At 32.7% G+C, this 23493-nt stretch overlaps 1 long non-coding RNA gene across 1 annotated transcript; it reads right to left on the bottom strand.

The window, feature by feature from the left end:
• Window positions 1-22081: 22081 nt before the first annotated feature.
• Window positions 22082-22716, bottom strand: LOC107648483 (uncharacterized). Its single transcript, XR_001621945.3, has 2 exons — window positions 22616-22716; window positions 22082-22486 (listed from the first exon to the last, which is right to left on the bottom strand). It is a non-coding gene; the product is annotated as an uncharacterized LOC107648483 (long non-coding RNA).
• Between the last annotated feature and the right edge of the window lie 777 nt (window positions 22717-23493).

Below are 23493 nucleotides of genomic sequence, written 5' to 3'. Positions count from 1 at the left end.
TTAATTTTAGTAGCTGATTTTGGTATACAAATAACATTTTTCATTTTTTTTTATTATTGAATTGATTGCATGGTATTAAACTGAAGGAAAAAGAGGAGGATGAGGAGAAAAAATTTTGAGATATAGAGAATTTAACAAAAAATAGTACCAAAATTTTTTAATCGTAATACAAAAAATTTTTTAATTTTAACACTAAAATTTTTTAACCGTAATTTTTAAATTTTAATACTAAAATTTTTAACGTGTGATTTATAACTAAATGAATTATTAAACTAATTAAAAAAAGCACGTAGATATAAAATAATATTTATTTATTATATTTATATCGATAATTCATATTTAATAGTAAATTAATTTTTATTTCTCTCTACTTTTTTTCAAATTGTATTAGCATCTGTCACTTATTTATAGATATTAACGTTTTTATTTATTTATCTTTTTATAAAGTAAATGATTCCATTAGCACCCAATTAAATTACACATTCAACTGACGAAGTAGAAGTTTTTGAATCTCCAGGTTAAGATATCTCTTCCTTGAGAAGGAAGCTTAAAGTTTTGAAGGAGGAAGATGCTTAATGATCGCTGGAAAATGTTATCGATATATATATATATATATATTATAATTTTTTTTAAATGAAAAAAACTTATCTCAATGAAAAGTTTTAATTTCTTTAATAACAACACTAGAGTCATGTTAATTATGACATATCAATTTCAGCTGATTTGGGAACCACTGTGTGTGAAAATAATTTAGAATATTTGGTGAAATTAAAAATAATTTATTAAGTAAAAATAATAATTATTATATGTAATAAAATATTTTAAAATTTAAATAGACTATAATAAATATAAATATAATAATAAATTAAAATATTTATTAATATATAAGATTATATTAAATTTGTTAATTTTAATAAATATAAATCATCTTTTAAAAATATTTATTTAATTATTTTTAAGGTATTTTTAATTTTTAAATAACATATAATTTTTTAATTTACTAAATAGAAAATGAAATGCTTGTACTTCAGAAAAATAGATGTAGTTTTTCAGGAAATCCTTTTTTTCGACTAAAGCTTAGTTTGGTAAAGCTTTTACTTTTTAAAAGTAGTTTATAAAAGTTAACCTTTAAAAGATAGCTTTTTAAAAGTGGTAGCATTTATGTTTGGTAAATTAAATTAAAAATTGCTTTTAATAATCACAAGCAACAACAATTGTATTTGGTAAAATAGCTTTTAAAATTTAAAAATACTATAATAAACATAAATGCAAGCATTAAATTTGAAAATTAGTTAACATATAAGGTTATATTAGACTTTTAAATTTTGAAAAGTACAAGCCAACTTTAAAAAGCTCTATCTTAGGTGCTTTCAAAAGTACCTCGATCTTTTAAAAGTTGCAAACACAAGCACATGATCTTTTTTATTTACCAAACATAAAATGAGAAACTTAAACTTTAAAAAAGCACAAACACCTCTTCGAAAAGCTTTATCAAACCAAGTCTAAGTACCATTGCAATACGGTTGATTCTGTTGGCACTTAGTAAAATGGTATTTATTGTTATCACTTCTTCTATTGGCCGCGTCTTTTGTCTGATTATATTTAGAATTAAAGGTAATAAAATAAATTTTTATTAATTTGCATATAAAAAACACTACCAATGTAATTATTATATGTGTTTGTTGAGCTGTTAGTTTATATAATTATTTTAATAAAAAAAATTTATATAATCGATTTAATTTTTGGTAATGTTAGTGAGACTTAAAACAATCAATTTAAAAAATTTAAATTTATTTTATTTAATAATAATAATATTAAAATAACAAAAAATAATCAGTGTAAATAATTAAAATTTATTTCATTTAATATTTATTTATTATAAAATACATTAATAAAAATACTTAAATAAAAAATCTATTATTTATGATTTATTTTATTTTTATTTGTTTGGTTTTTATTTTTTTTTATTTTTTTATTTTTACAAAACCCTGGCATGGTCATAAATATAAACAGAAACAACACATGCATAGTTACGTGATGAACTCCGATCCGTTAGCCAATGCAGACGAATTTAATATATGAACAAAATAGAAAAATATTAGATAAATTAATTACTTTTATAAATAAGTTTAGTCAATTTTTTTATGTGACTTTTCTTTTTCTTCTTTTTTTATTTAATTTTTTAGTTATCCAATAAACTATATACTAATTTAATTATCAAAATAACTTAATCATACAGTATTATCGAACAAAATATGTACTTAAAACATGTAATCAACAGCTATCACAATTAAAGAAAGAAATAAGCAACTTTCGAAAAGAGCATAAAATTTTGCACATTATTGGGGTTCTATTGAATAATAAGCAATTTAAAATTGCCAATTAAGCGCCTAAATCTGAATAATTCCCAAAAAAAAGGAAAGAAATCCATCACAAATCTTATTCTCATGTATAGAATTTCTTCGGGCCCCATTATCCAACTATATAATAACAAAACATAAATCGACTTATTTTAGTAAAAACAATAATAAACTTTTATTTTTTATTTTCATCTCTTATTTTTTATAAAATATTATAAAAATATAAAATAAAAATATAAACAAACACAATCTAAACCTTTATATTTTCATAGTGTTTATTTATAATAAAAAAAATAAAATGATTATATTTTAAGAGAACAAAATCAAAGAATGAAAACATATTTAGAAATACAGTTTTATTAATTAACTGAGCACCTTCAATATTTAATTAATGAAGGGACACGATTTTTGCCTGTTTTTATTTTGGAACGTAAAAAAATTTATATATTTATTTTTATGTAAAATTATTAGTTAAAAATTATTAAATAATTTTATATATTTGACTTATCTAATAGTTTTTAATTATTAATTTTAGATAAAGACAATTGTAGGTTATCACTTTATATATGGAACACGATTTTTTTTTCTCATTATAATCCAATAAGTAAATGTTTTTTATCCCTTTATATCCATGTTTCCACAAAGTTGTAGACATTAACCAAACATAGCAAAGTCTCACACGTGGTCCTCCATACTTCTAAACTCCATCTCCATTTCATAAGAATAACACCAAATAATACTAATCCCCACTCCCACTTATATAAATCTATGAAAATTCCAGAAGAATAAAGTAGACACAACCATAATGTACAAATAAATTATTTATGACAATAAAATATGTAGCAGCATAGAACCCATGTGCTATAAATCATACCGAAGGAAGAATTCATCCTTAAAGATGTGTTGTTCCTGTAGTTAAATCAAATATTGAATTATATATAAGAGTAAAGTATTATTTTTATCTCTAATGTTTGGGATAAATTTTAAAGTTATCTCTAATATTTGAATTGTTCTATTTAAGTCTCTAACGTTTTAAAATTTACTTAATGTTGTCCTGCTGTTAGGAATATGTTAATAAAATTGATGGCGGGATAAAATTAAGACAATTTTGAAACATTATGAACTTAAATAGGACGGACACGTTGGGACAAAAACGATACATAGAAATAAATTTTAATTTTATCATTCAATAATATCATTTTTTACGGTACATAATTATTCAATTATTTTTCAATCACATCTAAGTAAATTATACTTAATCACATTAATTTTATTCTAAATAAATTTATTTTTTTATAAGTTTACTCTTAAAAATTTTTACTCATCATAAAATGTTTGTAGAAGGACTAGTACATAAACTTATGGGAAAAAAATGATACATATACAATAAAGTAATGTGATTTTAATCATTTTATAAACATTTCATGAGAGTAAAAATATTTAAGAGTAAAATTATAAAAAAAAAAAACTTTATTTAGAATCAAAGTAACATGATTAAGTATAATTTATTTAAATGTGATTAAAAAATAATTGAATAACTATGCACCGTAAAATATTGATATTAGTGAAGGATAAAATTAAAATTTATTTCTATGTATTGTTTTTGTCCCCAATATTTTCGTCATATTTAAGTTCTTAACGTTTCAAAATTGTCTCAATTTTGTCCTGCCGTCAATTTCGTTAACAGATTCCTAACGACAAAACAACATTGAGTCAATTTTGAAACGTTAGGATTTAAATAGGACGATTCAAATGTTAGGGACAACTTTGAAACTTACCCAAAATATTAGGACAAAAACGATACTTTACCCTATATATAATAAAAGAATATATATATAATTTATATTAAAAAAAAATTTGTTACTTTAAGTCGATTAACGATTAAAAAGTAATTAGTTTAACTTATTAATTATTCTTTATCGATTTCTTTGTAACTTGTAACTCATTTTTGTTTTAAATTAGACTGTTATTTATTTTTCTCTTCAAAGTTGTTATGTTATTTACAAAAATCACTTTTAGAGCATTTTTAATGTTTAGTTTTAAATTTAATTTTATTTTGGTTTAATAAAATGAAACATTAGTATTTATGAGGTTATATATTATATATTATATATAATAATTTAAAATTAAAAGTGAGATTTATTATTTTAATATTTAATCTCAATTCAATTAAAATTTTATATTATTAGATTTTTTTATTATTTTTAATTATTTTATTAAAATAATTATACAAATAATAAAATTTTTAATTTTTAATTAAGATGATACTTTTTTTTTAAAGTGAGATTAATTTTATTTTATTTATCAATTTTAATATAAATTTTAATTTTAATTAGTTTATTTTTTTAAAATATTAAAAATATACTCTAAAAGCATTTTATTGAAAATGACAACAAATATTGTTTGTGAAGTAAATACTCTTAAGTACTTTATTGGTCCAATAAATTTAGTTCATTTTGACCTTTCTATAAGTTGATAAGCTTATATATCCACGTATAATTAGTATAAATAGGTGATTTGATTAGTTTAGTTTAGTACGATAAAAGCAACAATAATGTAGTGAGTATTGAGAGAAAATTGTAAAATTTTTTTGAGGATTGTGTTTTTATATTTGTTTTATATATCACAAGTCATTAGTCATTCCTTTAATTAGAGAATTTTTTTTTAAGTATCATCTTTTTGTATTTATATTAGATTAAATGTTTACATTATTTAGTTTGATATTTTAGATGTAATTGAGACTTAATTTTAGATAGAATATTATAAATTATTATTTTGTATCTGGTTAGAGATTTAATTAGTATAAAATAGTTACGCATATTTATATAATTTTGTTGTATTTTAATTTTTTTAATAAAATAAATAGTATTTTTTTATGTCAATGGTGTAAATCTCGTATTTCTGTTTCGGTTACTCCGTTTTCGAACATATATTTCAAGATAAATATAAAAGAAAAGTATTATAAGAGGGTCTCGTAGCATTTCAGAGGAAGAATATCAAATTTGCCAAATGTCAACATTAACCAACGTGGAATTCATAAAAATATTAAGTTTTTATACAAATGCTAGTAATTTAGTTATTGTCGGAAAAATAGACATGAATAAAATAAGAGAGTAAACTTTGTTAAATTCTGTGGGTTGATGTCATGAAATGTGGCATGTCGAAGCCGCCCATGCGTGTTCATGTTATAAACTAACGACTTCGATGAATACTTTTGGCTCTATTATTTGTCTGGCTTGGACTTTTGGAGTGATGAAAATAACATTGAACTAATTAATCGACCATGAATCCGAATGCGAATGCGAATGCGAATGCGAATGCATCATCATCTGGTTGCATCGTATACGACACGACATCGTTGGTTGGCAAATCGCAATTATTTAAGTTAAAAAACAATTTGTTAATCGGCGTTCGTTAATCGTCAATCGTTGTCAATCGTCACCATTCCGGCTGCATGTTGCTATATGTATAGTATATTGCAAGGAAAAAAAATGTTATATAATTAATAAAATTTATTATATTTTATTAATTTTTTTATTTTAAATATTAAATTTTAAATTTTAATAATATAAAAATAAATTTTAATTATTCTATTAATTTTTATAATTTTATCAAATTTTTAATTAAGTATTTATACTTTTTTTTTAATTAAGTCTCTATGTCAATATATATATTTTTTTAATTTGGTCCATATTCACAACATTAAATAAAACATTTACATGTGTTTAATTGACCAAAATATCCATGTCTATAACCCTACATAATCGTTATAATCTCCTGAATTCCATTCTATTCACCTTTTTTCTCTTCTCTTTTTCCTCTTATTTGTTTTTGAAATTATCTCATTTTGCATGGATTGCACCCAACTCTCATCGAAAATTTCAAGTTCAAGAAATCTCAACAAGAGAAGATATTTGTGTTATTTTGAGAAGGTAGTTGTTCTGTCTTCTTTAAAAGTGTCAAGTCATAAAAATAGGTATGTAGCTTGTGGAAGAGTGCTAAGATACAGATTCTTTGAGTAGATTGACAATGAGTGTTAGAAACAAGAGACTGAGAGAGTAATCTAAAAAGTGTATTATTGAGTTGTGATGAAAAGTACAATATACAAGGCGTATTTATAGGTGCTAAATGAATTAAAGTAATAAAGACATAGAGTCCTACAATTAATGTATAGATATACTATATAAATATAGACGATACTAATTGATCTAAATTGATTCTAATGATTCTCTAACATGATTCTCTAACATCCCCCCCCCCTCAAACTCAAGTGGGAGCTAAGGAGACCAACTTGAGTTTGGATAACAAAGTCCGGAAACGAGTCGGGTGATGAGCTTTCGTGAAGATATCAGCAGTCTGATCCAGTGTTCCAACAGTAAGGAGACGAACAGCATCAATAAGAATACGTTGCCGAATAAAATGACAATCAATCTCAATGTGTTTATTGCGTTCATGAAACACATCATTATGGGCAATCTGAATAGCACTGCGGTTATCACAAAAAACATCAGTAGGGGACGACTGAGGAGCACCCAGATCTTTGAGAAGCCAACGAATCGAGATAACCTCAGCAGTGGTGTCAGCAAAGGCACGGTATTCAGCTTCTGTGCTTGAGCGAGAAGTGAACATTTACTTCTTAGCACGCCAAGAAATGAGAGCGTCGCCAAGGAACAAATAGTAACCAGTAGTAGAACGACGATCAGTGGGATCACCAGCCCAATCAGCATCGGAGTATGCCTGAAGGATCAAAGAGGAATGGGCAGAAAAATAAAGGCCATGAAATAGAGTGCCTTTGACGTAGCGAAGAATGCGAAGAACTGCCGCATAGTGAGTAGTACGAGGAGCAGACAAGAACTGGCTGAGGACATGTACTGGATAGGCAATGTCTGGTCGGGTGACAGTCAAATAGACGAGACCGCCAACTAACTGTCGATAGAGAGTCGGATTATCCAAAACAGTGCCATCCATAGGGATAAATCGAACATTAGGCTCAATAGGAGTAGACTCAGTGCGACTATCTGTAATCCCAGCGCGAGCAAGAAGATATGAAGCATACTTAGCCTGAGAGAGATAGATGCCATCATCTATGGAGATGACCTCGAGACCAAGAAAATAGCTGAGAGAACCAAGATCTTTCATCTCAAAGGTACGGTGAAATGAGGCCTTGAGATCAGAGATACCATCAACATCATCTCCAGTAATGATCATGTCATCAACATACAAAAGTAGAAGGACAACTCCACGTTCGCTTTTACGAATGAAGAGGGCATTCTCATGAGGACTAGAAGTAAAACCAAGACTGCATATGGTAGTGCTGAACTTGTCGAACCATTCACGAGAAGGAGACAAACCTTACGAGAAGGACAAGGATATCCCGGAGGTGGTTTCATATAGACTTTCTTTTTCAAGTCCCCATTAAGAAATGCATTTTTCACATCCATCTGACTGAGAGACCATTTTTTAACCGCAACAATGGCAAGGAGAGTTCTAACAGATGTAAGGCGAGCGACAGGAGCAAAAGTCTCTTCATAATCAATACCATACTCTTGCGTGCAACCTTGAGCAACCAAGCGTGCCTTATAACCAAGGTTGTGAGAACCGGACCGATCATTGAACCGGTCAAGTGACTGGTTCAAAGGTTCAATGGTTCAATCGGAATCGAACCGTAGTTGAACCGGTTTAGTTAAATATAGAATAAAATTAATAAAAAATTCAATATATAACAACAATAAACTGAGTTGACCAAACATTTGTTCCTTGGTCTTATTCATAAGCTCATCTTAATCTTAGATTCATTGAAGTATACATTGCCAGTTACAGCTTCCATATGCAGCAATCATAAGGAGGGAGAACCATTAAACTGAGGATGTCCCTGTCTCTAATAGAATTGTGTCAAATATTATCACAATCATCGTTTCTTGTCGTTTCTTTTAATCAAGAGAGGCAGTAAGAATTAAAAAATAAATAAATAAAGTATCAGAAACTCAAATTCAGAAAGGAATTTATGTTGGATCACCAAATTATCATGAGCCAACAACAATATTAGCCCCTTTCCAACCTAACCAAAGACTTCCAAAATTTGATTAAGCAAAGAAATAAAAAATAATAATAAAATTTATTTATTTCCAATTGTAGTTATATAACAAACAGTACTTACACATATCAATAAAATCTCTGCCATTACCGTAATTACAGTAAAATTGAGAATTACAGCCGTTCAGAATCTAAAATTATATTAAAATTCTATTGAGCATTCAAAATTCAAAATCTAAAATTGAAAAATCAGTACAGCAGCCATTACATATAATTAACCAAATAATTAATTAAATAAATAATCCAAAATTGAATTACATATAGTAGCCATTACATACAGAACTCTACATCAATCCATATCATTAACCAAATAAAGAACTCTGCATCAATTCATATAGTTCATTAACAAAATAAAAAAAATAGTTGAAAAACCAGCACAACTCACCGCAACAGAGAGCAAAGTCGGCGTCTAGGTCATGGCGGTAGAACAGATCCACAACAGCATTGACAGAGAAGCTTACCAGACGAGTAGACAACGCCGACCATGGAAGCTTCGGAGTTCAGATTCCGAGACGACCAAACGATGCCGACGCCGTCGCCCGTTTGATGTCCTTCTGCCCGGTGATAGCAGCTCTGATGTGGTGTCGATTGTGGTAGACTGGGAGGGACGATGGCCTTCGTTGGATTTGGATGAATTGATGAAAATAGGACTTGGAAGTGAAATTAAGGTTGTGGGGTGTGGCTGATAACAGGTATGTGAGAGAACTGAGGTGTCACAGTTTGTATAAAGGGTTGGGTAATTGGGTTACTGGGTCAGTTTTGCGGGTAAGCGGGTTGGGCTTGTTTAGATTTTTTTTTTGCGTCAAAACGACACCGTTTTGAATCTATAGTAAAAAACTGGTACTGATAAAAACCTAGCCGGTTCGGCCGGTTCACCGGTTAACCACTGGTTCAACTGGTTTTTTTACCGATTTTTTGCAGAACGGTTTTAGAGGGCGACCGAACCGGCTTAGTGACCGGTTTCTGGTTAATTCGGTTGAACCAGCCGGTCCGGTCCAATTTTCAGAACATTGCTTATAACGGTCAATAGAGCCATCAGAGCGAGTCTTGATCTTGTATACCCATCTACTGCCCACAACTTCCTGATCAGAAGGAGGATCAACCAACTCCCAAGTATGTGCTTTTTTAAGTGCCTATATTTCTTCCTACATTGCTTTTTGCCAATTTGGATTTGTGGAGGCTTCTCTGAATGACTTAGGTTCATGTTGATTAAGAAGAGTAGAAAAGCAATGATAATCAAGAAGATGAGGAGGTGGATTCCTTACCCGAGAAGAACGAGTGGGAGGAGGAGGTATGACGGTAGGAGCGGGATCGCCGTCCGGACTGGAATCAGCGGGAGATGGGGAAGGCGGAGGGGCAAGAGCCTCGAGGGGTGGCCTTGGGATAGACCCTGTAGTATCATCACTAGGAAAGAGATCAACATTTGGGTTAGTAAAAAACGGTGACGGAGTAGAAGGAATGGACTCAAAAGAGGAAATACTAGAGAACATGTGATGCTCCCGGAAGACAACATGACGAGATATACAAATACGGCGAGAGATAGGATCTCAACAACGATAACCCTTATGTTCAGAAGCATAACCAAGAAAACAACACATGTGAGCCCGAGGTTCAAGCTTATTATGTTCATGAGGCTGAAGAAGGACAAAGCAGACACAACCAAAAACACGGAGGGAACTGTAATCGGGAGAAGTACGATAAAGACGCTCAAAGGGGGTAGTGTTACCAAGAACAGAAGAAGGGAGTCTATTGATAGCATGAACAGCAGTGAGAACAGCTTCACCCCAAGCACACTCAGGACAGGAAGAGGAAATAAGCATCGCACAGACAGAGTCAAAAATATGACGGTGTTTACGCTCAGCTCTGCCATTTTGTTGAGAGGTACCAGGACAAGAAAACTCGGACAAAGTACCATGTTCAGCGAGGAAATTTAAAAGTTTGGAGTCACGATATTCCATAGTATTATCACGTCTGAAAATTTTAATGACCTTTGAAAACTGAGTTCGAACCATAGTAGCAAAGTTAAAGTAAATCTGAGGCAACTCACAATGATTAGTCATCAAATAAACCGAAGTAAAACGTGAATGATCATCAATAAAGACGACAAAATATCGAGCCCCTCCCATAGAAGCGGTGGGAGCAGGGCCCCAAACATCAGAATGAATAAGATCAAAAGGAGAACATGCAATAGAGGAATTATTATTAAAGGATAAGGCAGGTTGTTTTGCAGTGCGACAAGAAATGCAATCTAAAGACTCATTTTGAACATGACCTAAAACACCTGTAGATATAAGAGGACGCAATTTTCCTAAGGAGCTATGGGCAAGACGACGGTGCCACAAGTGAAGAGTAGATGGAGAGGAAGCAGCACAGAGATTTATAGAGGGAACATGAAGGTTCTCGAGCTCAAATAAGCGTCCGACCTTATAGCCAGTCCTGATGATCTTTCCCGTCCGACAATCCTGCACACGACAACCAGAAATAGAAAAAATGACATCAAACCCGAGTTCAACAAGCTGACCGACAGAGATAAGATTAAAATTCAATTTTGGAATAAAATAAGCATCAGAGAGATGAATATTGGACTGAGAAATAATCCCGTGATGTGTTGCATGCAAGAGGGAACCATTAGCAGTGATGACAGAAGGTGCATTTGTAGTGGGAGACAACGACGAAAAAAGATGACGCAGAGAAGACATATGATTGAAACAACTAGAGTCAAAATACTATTTAGAGTTACCTGGAGGGGTGGAAAGAGTAGCGGGGGTATTACTAGAAAAAGAGAGAAGTTGCTTAAGAAGGTTTTCAATATCTGATGGAGATACCGAAGGTGTGTTGGGAGATGTGGAAGAGGTAGACTCAGTAGCAATAGCAACAGTAGAGGCAGACACATGCGGAGAGTTGTTGGGATGAGGTTGATACTTGTTCTTATCTGAACGTGGTGGTCGAGTAGGACAGGTAGCAATCAAATGACCCGAGAGCTTACAATAATGGCAGAATAGTTTCGGGAAGTTTGAGCCAATGTGGCCTTTTTGTTTGCACGTACGGCATTCAATAGAAGGACAGTCAGAGAAGGAATGTCCAGGCCGGTTACAGTTGCAACAGATTTTATCCTTTCTTTCGGTGGCAGCAAAGACAGTTTCACTTCTAGAACGAAGCAATCCCAAGCGCGTTTCTTCAGACTTGAGACAAGGAAGAGCATCTTCAAGACTAGGCAAGGGATTCTGATGAAGAAGTGAAGCCCTGACCGGCTCATAGTCATCAGTAAGTGCCATCAAAAATTGGATGAGACGTGTCCGGTTTCGATAATCCTCATATGCCTTAGCATCAGTGGGATCTTTAAGAACAGGCTCACAAGAGGTCAACTGATCTCAAATAATCTCCATCTGAGCAAGAAAATAAAAAACTGCTTGGCCACGTTCTTGCTTAAGGCTATGAAGTTCCTTAAGCAGTTGGTACTGATAAGAGAGATCAGAAATAGTGTAACGTTTTGCCAAATGATCCCATACCTCTTTAGCAGTTTCAAAACACCCAAACTGTAAATGAATGCCAGGAGTAGAAGTGTTGCGGAACCAAGTGATAATCTGATGATTTTTACTATCCCAATCCTCCAATTTCTCTGCATAGTCCTTCTCCTTCTCAGCATCCTCCTTGGATTTGGAGGCACCATCTTTGGATTTGTCAGTCACAGTTGGCTTAACAGGACAGGCAATATCACCAGTCACATATCGCCATAATTTTCGCCCTTTAAGAAATCCTCGCATAGCTTCAACCCAATGTGCATAGTTGGAGCCATTAAGGATAACAGGGATAGGCTGAAAGACATCTGATTTTTCCATAGTAATAGAAGAAATAGCAAAGGGAAGAAGAAAACTACAAATTCGGGGCAGAAAACGAGAAAATAGAGCGCGGAATCGAAAACAGCTCACCAAAAAATCTTAGGGAGGGTCCCACTTGTCCGCCACGTCAACGAGACAATGACACGTGGCGGCACCTGAGAGGAGGGAGAGAGACACGCTGGCAGCCAGGTGGAAGCACGGGTCAAAGGCGGGTCGGGCCGGGCGTGCGCGGGTCAGAGCGGGTGTGCGCGGGTCGGACAAGGATAGCTTCGTTGCGACACGTGGCAGCGCAAGGATCGTCCGATGGGAGCCGAGATCCAACGGCTGCTGAACCTTCTGAAAGAGAAACAATGGTGGTGGGCAGCAGGATTCTGGCGGCGCGTGACGGCGCGTTCGGTGGTTGATGGCGGCGATTTCGGCGGCTTTCAAAAGCTTGTCGTGGCAGCGTCTTTCGGCGGCGCGTGGCGGCGCGTCTGGCGGCGGATGGCGGTGGTTCTGGTTGCGTTGGAATCACGGCGACAAGACGAACAAGATGGTTACGGGGTGACGAACCAAAGCGTCGAAAAGAGAACGAAAAAAGAGGCCAAAGAACACTGTCGGAAAGGAAAAAACAATGGGGTTATGAACTAATATTCATTGAAAAAAAAAGAACTAAGCTCTTGATACCATGTTAGAAACAAGAGACTGAGAGAGTAATCTGAAAAGTGTATTATTGAGTTGTGATGAAAGGTACAATATACAAGGCGTATTTATAGGTGTTAGATGAATCAAAGTAATAAAGACATAGAATCCTACAATTAATGTACAGATATACTATATAAATATAGACGATACTAATTTATCTAAATTTATTCTAATGATTCTCTAACAATGAGGATGATATGAAAAGTGAGTGGTTGAAGCACAAGGAGAGGAAAATTCGTTACTTCTGTGGAGACACTCTGATTCTCAGAAGTTCTGGTACACCCAAAGATCTAAATAGAAGATTCATTTCTTGTCCAAGTAGGAGATGCAAATTTTTTGAGTGGGTTGATGAAGAAAGAAAGGTTGGCGATATTTGTTTGTTGGCTTCACAACATCATTTTGGTGAGATAGAGGGTGAAATAAGGGATGCTAATGCACAAAAAAGAATGATAGATAAACTAAGTGTTGACACAGAGAGGTTAAATGTGGAGATTGGAGAAGTGGATGCTTGTGTAGAAAGAATCTACATTGAGTTAAATTCGGTCCAAGAATAATTTCGAAGATTTAAAGAAAATATGAAGAAACAGACCAAGATGCAAATGATGATTTTCCTTTTCTTTGCAATCTTAATAGTTGCAGTACTTTATGAAAATGTTTATTAATGAAATGATCACTGTTGGTTTTAAATAGAGTGCAATTATAAAAAGTGTATTTTATGTTGTTTAAATTGAATGAAACGAAGTGTGTTTTTTGTTTCCTACTATTAATACAATGTTGTGATCTTTAATAACAATATGTACAATGAAAATAACTAATACAAGAAATTCATGCTTAGAATAATATAATGCATCAAAGTGGCCCTTAATATGTTCCAAACCTTACAAAAGATAAGTAGTCTAACTTATATAGTCACAAAATAAATGCTCCACCTAAAATGTATCATTAAAAGTGGTCCACCACAAAGCAACATAAACATAAAAAGTGATCTTTTCAACACCAAAATACTTCCATACTAGAATAAAATACACAAAAGATTATACATAAATTCACAGTATATAAACCTACATAACCCTAAATGCTTCAATCATTTGTGAGATCTATGTGTTCAACAGATTTGATTGTTGCCTTTCTTGCTTTCATCTTCATTTTTTCACTTCTTCTCCCCCCAAAAATCTTAGTCTTAGGCAAAGGCTGTGTTACTGGTGGAGTTGGTTGAATGAGTGGTCCAATGAAAGGAGTTGGTTGAGTTGCTGATGTATGAAGGAGAGCATGAGAAGTTGTTGGTTGTGCAGAAAAGAGATTTGGTGTAGTTGAAGGAGTAATGTTAGTTTCAATTGGATTGGATGGAAGAGGATTTGGGCGAGTTGGCTGGTGTGGTGGTGTTGCTCTTCCTCTATCCGGTCCCTTACCCCTTCCTATGCCTCTCCCACTTGCAACAGCTCTAATAGTAGGTGCACCAGATTCAGCAGCAGGTGAGCCATTTATAGCACCAGATCCAGCAGCAACAGTAGTTGGTTCAGGAGATGATGCAATATCAACTAAAACTAAACAACATTTCATAAAACAACAGTTGCAATCATCTATTATGAAACAACAAAAATTAAAAGTATTTGTCACAATAGGATTTAGACACTGTCTCCTAGTGTGTCCATATTGGCCACATTTGCTACAAGTCACAGAGGTACCCGTCTTTCTATATTTGGTTTGAGATCTATTTTTATCAAGTTCTCTAATCCTCACCATTCTTGGTCAACCAAGTTTAACCCTGAATATTTGAGGTATAATAGTATCACAGTTGACTTTGGGCCACATATTTTCTCCATTAATTGGAGCAATTGGCTTTCCATATGTTGCAAGGTATGCTGCTGGGTTATAGTAGTTGTTGCGATACTCTTCAGGGTTATCTCCTTTTTCCAAGATGGTGCTGCATGCATGTGGGCATGGCATACTACTCAAGCTCCAAAATCTATAGTTACAAGTTCTAACTAGCAGATTCACCACAAACCTCTCCATAATCATCTTATTTTTGTGATGAACTTCAAATTTCATCTCACCTGCCTCATCTAGCTTGCCATTCCATAGCTCTAGTTGCAATAACATCCAACATTTTCTTTGGTTTGGGCAGAATCGATCCTTCATACTTCTCAGTCTTCTTCTTTTTCTCTGTAAATCTTGACATCCAGTAGTATCTGATCCATTTAAACAGTCAAAATGGGTTTGTCTTTTGCCTCAAGAATCCTACCATTAAAAGCCTATGATATGTTATTCATTAACATATCACTCTTTGCCATAAAAGTGAAATGTCTCTTTGTCCATAACTTTTGGTCCAATCCCATCAGTTTATCATAGCATTCTTTGTGTTTTTTTTCCTTCAGCAGATTCATTCTTCTCTCTCACTCTTTCACATAGATAGCTTTAGCAATAGAGAGGATTAAATCCCTCAAAATTGTCCCTCCTCCATATGCCTTCTTACAGTTAGCATACAAATGTCTTAAACATAATCTATATTCAACAAAAGGTAACATCTCAAGAAAAACTTGCATCAATCCTTGTAGCAACAAAAACAATAGTTTTATAACTATCATCTAATCAACAAAAAGTATGCAACTAGAATAAAATAGTTAGAATTAGATGTCATATAACTCTTACTTTTTGTTGATCCGACATAAAAACGTATTTTCTTGATTCACAATATCATCCATCAATAAATCAAGGAACCATCCCCAACTGTCCTTTATTTCTGCCTCCACTGCCATAACGGCAATTGAAAAATAGTTGTCATTAGGATCTCTCCCTACTGCAACTAGCAGCTGTTGGCCATGGTCCCCTTTCAAGTGATATCCATCCACTCCTATAATCGGCCTACAAACCAGCCAAGAAGCCTTGCTTCACCGAATCGAGACACATGTACATCCTCATAAATTTTGCTTGGTGTGTTAAAGATGGCCTATCCACAATAATACTCAGCTTGGACCCCCGATTTGTCCTTAAAATTTTTGCACAATAATCCCTTAGTTTGGCATACTGTAGTATAGCCCTTCCATGCACTTCTTTCCTTGCTTTTCTCCTTGCCCAATAAGCCTTTCTTATACTAATGTTTGCCATATACTTATCCTGAATGGTTTGAATAACAGTGGCCAATCGCATCTCTTCCCCACAACTAATGTTGTTGACAATCTTTTTTTATATCCAGTCGCTTGATGCAAGCCTACCACTATAATTCCTCCCATAGGTATGCTTGCCGTTCAAGGTCTTTATCCGAAAATAGTCAGATCCTCCTACCTTGCAAAGCACATCCATTTGCACTTTCCTTTTGTCCCTTACAAATCACTCTGCTCCTCAACTTGTCATTCTTCTTGTACTTGATATCTCTCCCATTCAATAAGGCATGCTCCTTAATTTCATCTTTAAACTGGAAAAGTAATTTGAACTCCAAGCCCACCTTAAACTCATACTCTCTACACATTTCTACCTCATTATACTTAGAAAACCTTTTTTTCTTAATCATGTCATCAAAATCTCCCTCATAAATATCAATATCTTCAGTTTCATAACCATCAGAAATGCCTCCAACTTGTTCATCCATCTCCCCAGAAGCTTGATTATCCTTAGCAACCTTCTTTGTAGTCCCTTCTTGATTAAGCGGGCCGTTGAAACCATCAAATACATTTGATTGTCCACCATCAGCACCATCCTCTACATCAAACCTAAAGTAATCCTCATGTTCACCATCATCCGCATTATCATCAAATCTATCCTCCTCGGTAGAGGGCTCTGACTTAGTATCCACATCTACTTCTATCAGCCCACTATTTTCACCTTCATATGGGACATAATCTAGATCAATTGATGTGCTTTCAATCCCATTATCTTCTCTGTAACTATCAATAGCAAACATTACACCATATTTCACAAAATTCATTACTAAAGCCCTAGCCATTCTAATGGCATCCTTGTCTGACTTTAACTTTTTGAGATCTAACTTCAAGTCCACTCCAGGTTCGTTCCATCATAGCTTCGCATATCCCTTGTAGTTGTCAAAATCGAACTGGTGATTGAACCGATAAGGCTACTGGTTTACTGATTCATTAATTCAACCGGAGGGTCACTGGTTGAACCGATGACTCGGTCCCACGTAAATAAAAAATATAAAATATTAAATGACTTAATATTAAAATTTGAATTAGTCAGCTACAATGGTATCTTAATTTAGCAATAATCAAGTCTCAATTGGTTAGTACTACAATAGTATCTTAATTTAACACACAAGAGTAACAATTCATGAATTATATCTAAAGGAATAATTCAGCAATTCATAAACTAATTCAGAACTGATTCAAAACCAATCCAAAACTAATTCAACTAATTCAGCAATTTAAAACCAATTCAACATTTCAATTCTGCCAAGAAGCCAACACTAAATAAAGAACTATGCAATATCTTGAAGAACAAATAACAGAAAAAGAACCCTTCAAGAAAATAGAAGGAAAACCAGTAACCTATTGTAATCTGAATATACCTCTTTATTAGTGTAAGAAAAAAAGTGTATACAAAATCAATGATTTATATCTCTCTCTTTAGAACCTGATGACTCATAGCTATTTATACATGTACTGCAAAATTATTATGTAGACTAATAACCAATTTTAGAACACCAATCCTAACTAACCAATCTAATCTTCTTGACTTCTTTTTTTAATATCTCTGCTATCTTTATTTATACCTTCAACAAATTCAACCACTTTCATAGTTATTTCTAATTAGTTCATAAACTAGTCAACAATAAAATTCATAGTATAACACAAGAAGTTTCAGCAATACAGCAAATTCAGCAATTTAGCAATTTATAAACTAATTCAGAATTGATTCAAAACCAATTCAACTAATTCAGCAATTCAAAACCAATTCAATATTTCAATTCAACCCTGCCATATTTATTTCTAATCAGCTCATCAACTAATCAACAATAAAATCCACAGGAATAACACAAGAAATTTCATAGGAAAAAACTGAAAAAATAAGTAAATACTCACAGCAAGAAAGAGAGTATAGCAGTGGAGCAGTAGAGCAACGAAGCACTGGAGCACCCCACAAAGAGAGCTCACGGTAGGGAAGCAATGGAGCACACCAGGGAAGCACAACTCATGGCTGCAAGAAGCACATCTCGAGACAGAGACAGAGACAGAGATACGAGCGAGATGCAGGCGGCCAAAGGAGGAGACACGAGACAGGAGCGGAGGAGAGTTGGTGGATCCAGCGAGAGGCGCGGCGATGGAGGTGAGTGTGTGGTGGCGCTGTGGTGGTGAACCGAGGTGACAAAGATAAAGCTGGGGTGGTTGCCATTTTGGAAGGTGGATTCAGCTGTTTGGTTCTTCAAGAGGCCAGGAAGGACGAAGTCACGAAGGAGAATGGGGGAGAATAACAAGGTGAAGCTGAAGCTTAAAGGAGACAAAGATGGGAGAGAGTCTCAGTCTCTCTGAACTCATTAGGTAGCGTTTGGTGGAGAGACAGAGACAGAAAGACTGAGACTGAGAGACAGAGACTAAGAGACAGGGATTGAAATAAATTTCAGTATTCTGTTTGGTGCAAAATGGGAGACAGGAATTAAAACAAGAATAAAACTCTAATTTAATTTGCACAAAGGGTAAAATTAGAATTAATTAATTGAAATGAAAGTATTTTAGGTATAAAATGTTATTAAAGTTTCAATCTCCATCTCTAAAAATTTCAGTCCCCTGTGTCCCTACTTTTTGGAGGTACTGAAATACTGAAATTTTAGAGACAGAGACAGAAATTTTAGTACCAGTCTCTGAACTAACAAACACGATACTGAGTCTCAGTCTCAGTCTCTGTCTTAGTCTCTCAGTCTCTGTCTTAGCGTTTGTTTTGAGGTACTAAGACAGAGACTAAGAGACTGAGACTCAGTATCGTGTTTGTTAGTTCAGAGACTGGTACTAAAATTTCTGTCTCTGTCTCTAAAATTTCAGTATTTCAGTACCTCCAAAAAGTAGGGACACAGGGGACTGAAATTTTTAGAGATGGAGATTGAAACTTTAATAACATTTTATACCTAAAATACTTTCATTTCAATTAATTAATTCTAATTTTACCCTTTGTGCAAATTAAATTAGAGTTTCATTTTTGTTTCAATTCCTGTCTCCCATTTTGCACCAAACAGAATACTGAGATTTATTTCAATCCCTGTTTCTTAGTCTCTGTCTCTCAGTCTCAGTCTTTCTGTCTCTGTCTCTCCACCAAACGCTACCTAAAGGGAAGGAGAACGGAGGAGCTCACTTTTTTTAATTTTTTTCCAATTTGAACCGGTCCGGATTTTAAAATCCGACCGGTTCACCAATTTTCCACCAAACCGGCCAGTTTAAATCGGTTCCACCCGATTTTCTTTCTTATCTAGTCATATGCATCAGCATTACCCAGACCGATCACATGGCCGGTTCACTGTTTTTTGGTCCAACTGACCGGTTGAGTCTGATTTTGATAACACTGATCCCTTGTAGCCTAAACCCTTCAGCAAACTCATTATCTCTTGCAGAAACCATTCATCTAGTTCATAATGCAAATCTTCCACAACCACCCCATCTAAATATTCTAACCCATGTCTCGTGGCAAGGAATTTTTTGAAGATGGAACAGCTTCAGAAGTGTTGACTAAGGCTTAGTTTGGTAAAACTTTTACTTTTCAAAAGTAGCTTATAAAAGCTAACTTTTAAAGATGGCTTTTTAAAAGTTGTAGCATTTATGTTTGGTAAATCAAATTAAAAATTGCTTTTAATAATCACAAGCAACAACAATTACATTTGGTAAAATAGCTTTTAAAATTTAAAAATACTATAATAGACATAAATGCAAGCATTAAATTTGAAAATTAGTTAACATATGAGGTTATATTAGACTTTTAAATTTTGAAAAGCACAAGCCAACTTTGAAAAGCTCTATCTTAGATGCTTTGAAAAGTACCCCGATCTTTTAAAAGCTGCAAGTACAAGCTCATGATCTTTTTTATTTACCAAACACAAAATGAGGAGCTTGAGCTTTTAAAGAGTACAAGCACCTCTTTAAAAAGCTTTACCAAACCAAGCCTAACTCATCAGGTACTTCTATAAATATCCTAACACATTGAGATATTTTTCGAACCCTAACTCATAAAAATTTGTCTCAAACTTTTATTAACTTAAATATCGGAGTCCCTAGTATATATTACCCATCAACCTTGCCGAAAAACTCACGGTTTCACCTCGCTAGAAAAGATATCAAAACATCCCATAAAAAAGAGTTTAGATCTCATATTCAGACCCAAATGACATTGATTTCGGATAAATCTTGAAACACTATATAATTAGAGGCATATAATTTAGTTTAGGTGTTGACACTGAAAATGAATAATTAAAATAACAAAAAGAAAAAAAACTTGCAGATTAAATAGAAAAAGTTGCATTGAGCGAGCTTCAATGGGTTCACAGCATGAAATTTCTTGAATGGTTAATCTCACCTCACTTATGAACACAAACAAATAATAATCTAACTTCGCTAACTTGCTTAACACACTCATTGACTTGTTTAGCAAGCAACCAAAATTAGGGAGCTGTAAGCTTAATTCTAATAAGAAGTGTCCAACAATTCAAGTTTTTTTTAGTAAACGAGAAATAGGTTCCTGACATTTATTTTATGGACATTTTTATCTCTAATTATTGAAAAATACTTTTAAGTTTCTGATCTCTTTAAAAGTTAGACGGATCAGTCCCTCTGTCCAAATTTCTCCGTTAGACTCAACGGAAAAATCTGACGTGTTTCCCGTAATGCCTATCACGCGTCCCGACCGATTTTCCACTCACGTGTACGTGTTGCCTGACAGATTTTCCACTCACGCGTACGCGTCGCCATGAATTCAGCATACCCTCCCACCTTTATGAATTATCCACTTTGTATGCTTTTTTTCCATTTCTTTCAAACCATTCTTACCTTCAAAAACTTTAAATCACTCAAACAAACATATTAAGGTATTGAATGGGAGAAAAGTAAGAATGATACAACCTCTACATTAAAGAAAGTTACAATGATAAAATTGCTTTCAAAGTTAAAAGTCACGGATAGTTACATTTTTCGTCGGCTTTTTTTTTTTTCTTTTTTCTTTTATCATCGTAGCCTTACATTGTACATCAAAATATTAATTTAGTATTCTTTTACATTGTACTCTTATTCCAGTAATCTCAATAATTTTATTCTTAATATTATTTTGGAATCTAACGTTTATGATTATATTATTAGCTATGATTAATTTTTTATTTAATTTGTCTTTTTTAATGAGATCATGATTTATATTATAAAAAAATTACACTAAAATATAATACACGAGAATTACAATTATAAAAGAGAGTACTAAAGATAATAAAAATTAAATATTTATCTTGACAATGATGGAAATAAATCTAAAAGTTTTGTATGATATTTTTATATAGATATTTTTAGTACTCTTAGTACTCTTTTTTAATATGTTATAATTTTACTATTATTATTCTATACAAAAAAATAATAGGTAAAAAATGTATATAAACTAAAAAAAATAAGAATTCTATAAAGAATAATAATATTCATGAGAAAGTACTAGAAAAAAAATATTATAAAAAAAAACAACAAAATTAATCATATGAACAATGAAGTACAAAATTGGGAGATAGAAAATAAATTTTAATCTAACGTGAAAATATAAACGCAAAAACTATTATTTTTAGCTTTGGCTAAACATGGGTTGAAGAGCAGAATCACGTTTACGTTCATAAGAAGAAAAAATAGCCAAACTAAAAAGTTAAACTTAAAAAAAAAAACTAAACCTCGATATGTTTGTTTGAGTGATTTAAAGTTTTGAAAGTAAGAATGGCTTAAAGAAATGAAAAAAAAAAAAAAAACATGCAAAGTAAAAAATTAATAAAGGAAAGAGGATTTGTTGAATTCATGTCCGCAAAAAAAAATCAGGAACTTATTTATCATTTTTTTTTTGTAGTTTTATTTTTCACGTAAACGGTCTAACAATTTTCTTCTAACGATATAATCGAAGCTTTTCCTTGCAATTTGATTGGTAAGAGAAGATACATACGAAATATACTGAGGCTTGCACTAGCTTTTATAGAACGAAGCAATATTATAAGTCCCATTTACAAAACGCCAAGAGCCTAAAGCCACTACGGCTTTTATTCAGCGCCATAATTCCAAGAAAACCAAACACTAAGAAATTGGGGAAAAATTAAAAGAAAAATTTTTTTTTTCCACTTTTGTGTTTTCTTTCCTGTACCTATGGTTTGATTAAAATTACAGCTTAGGTTAACTATGAGGTTCCCACTAATGAAGGGGATGGGTTAGGCTCCTTGTGGAGAAACAATAATGTCATCCTGATCTGTGTATATAGTCCTAATTCATGAACTTGCGGCAGTTCGGAGCTTTGCATAAACATGGGACTTTAAATTCATCTGGCTCATCAGGATCAAACAAGTAGTCATACCTGCCAGATACATTCAAGATTAAGTTAATTTGAACAAACAAAATGTATGCTGTAGTTGCAACACAAGCACAAGCACATTGCATGAAAACATGCAAACATGAAAAGATCTAGAGAGAGAGAGAGAGATACGTTAGCTCATCGCCAGCCGTTACATCAGTCTTGGCAATGAGTGCGATCCGGCTCTCATCATCACCTACACTCATGATCCTTGCATAGCAATTTGGCATACACTGTGTTACATGAACGAAGATCCGGTAAGATGGGAGTATTAATAATCAATGGTAAGGGTACAGGGGGAACAATAATGTACAAAACCAATAAATATCAGCCATGATTGGCCTCTCCAACAGGTACATATTCAGCTTCAAGGATTTCATATTCATACACATTAAATGATATCACAATCACAGGTTTCAACAAAATAGGTTGACTAGTTTGATATTGTTTTAAGTTTGGTTGACTTACAGAATGATTAATACTTTTTATTCTTATATTCAGAATCTTTATTTTTATCTTTTTTTTTTTTCTTCTTCATCTCAACACCACCACAACTTATCTCCAATAATATAGTTATTATTATAGATATTAAATTTAAATGTTAAACTTTAAATATTAAATTTTTTATAAGTGAAAATTAAAAAAAAAAAATTAACAAAAACTAATTAATTTAAAATATTATATATACTAAAATTAGTTATAATATTTTTGTGTATAAATATATATAATTTTATTTATTTTTAATATATATTTTATATAAATAATTAATTTAATAGTAAATTTTGATTTACGTCTAGTGATATTTTCAATAAATATATAAACTATTAATCGATCATAAATTGTTATTAAAAATGATCAACAAAAGATTATTAAAAAATAAACTCTATATCCCTCCTTTGAATAAAAAAAACTTGGGCATAGTTGAGATAGCAGACAATTGAGTTAGATTTAGAGGCGAGTAAGCTTACTGTCTTCTTCATATTTTTTTCTTTCGATATTAAATTTTTAAA

This window comes from Arachis ipaensis, chromosome B6 (assembly GCF_059453495.1).
Source record: "Arachis ipaensis isolate K30076 ecotype BB chromosome B6, ASM5945349v1, whole genome shotgun sequence".
Classification (NCBI taxonomy): Eukaryota; Viridiplantae; Streptophyta; class Magnoliopsida; order Fabales; family Fabaceae; genus Arachis; species Arachis ipaensis.
The sequence above is the reverse complement of the archived record's forward strand: the minus strand, read 5'-3'. Positions and strand labels throughout refer to the sequence as shown.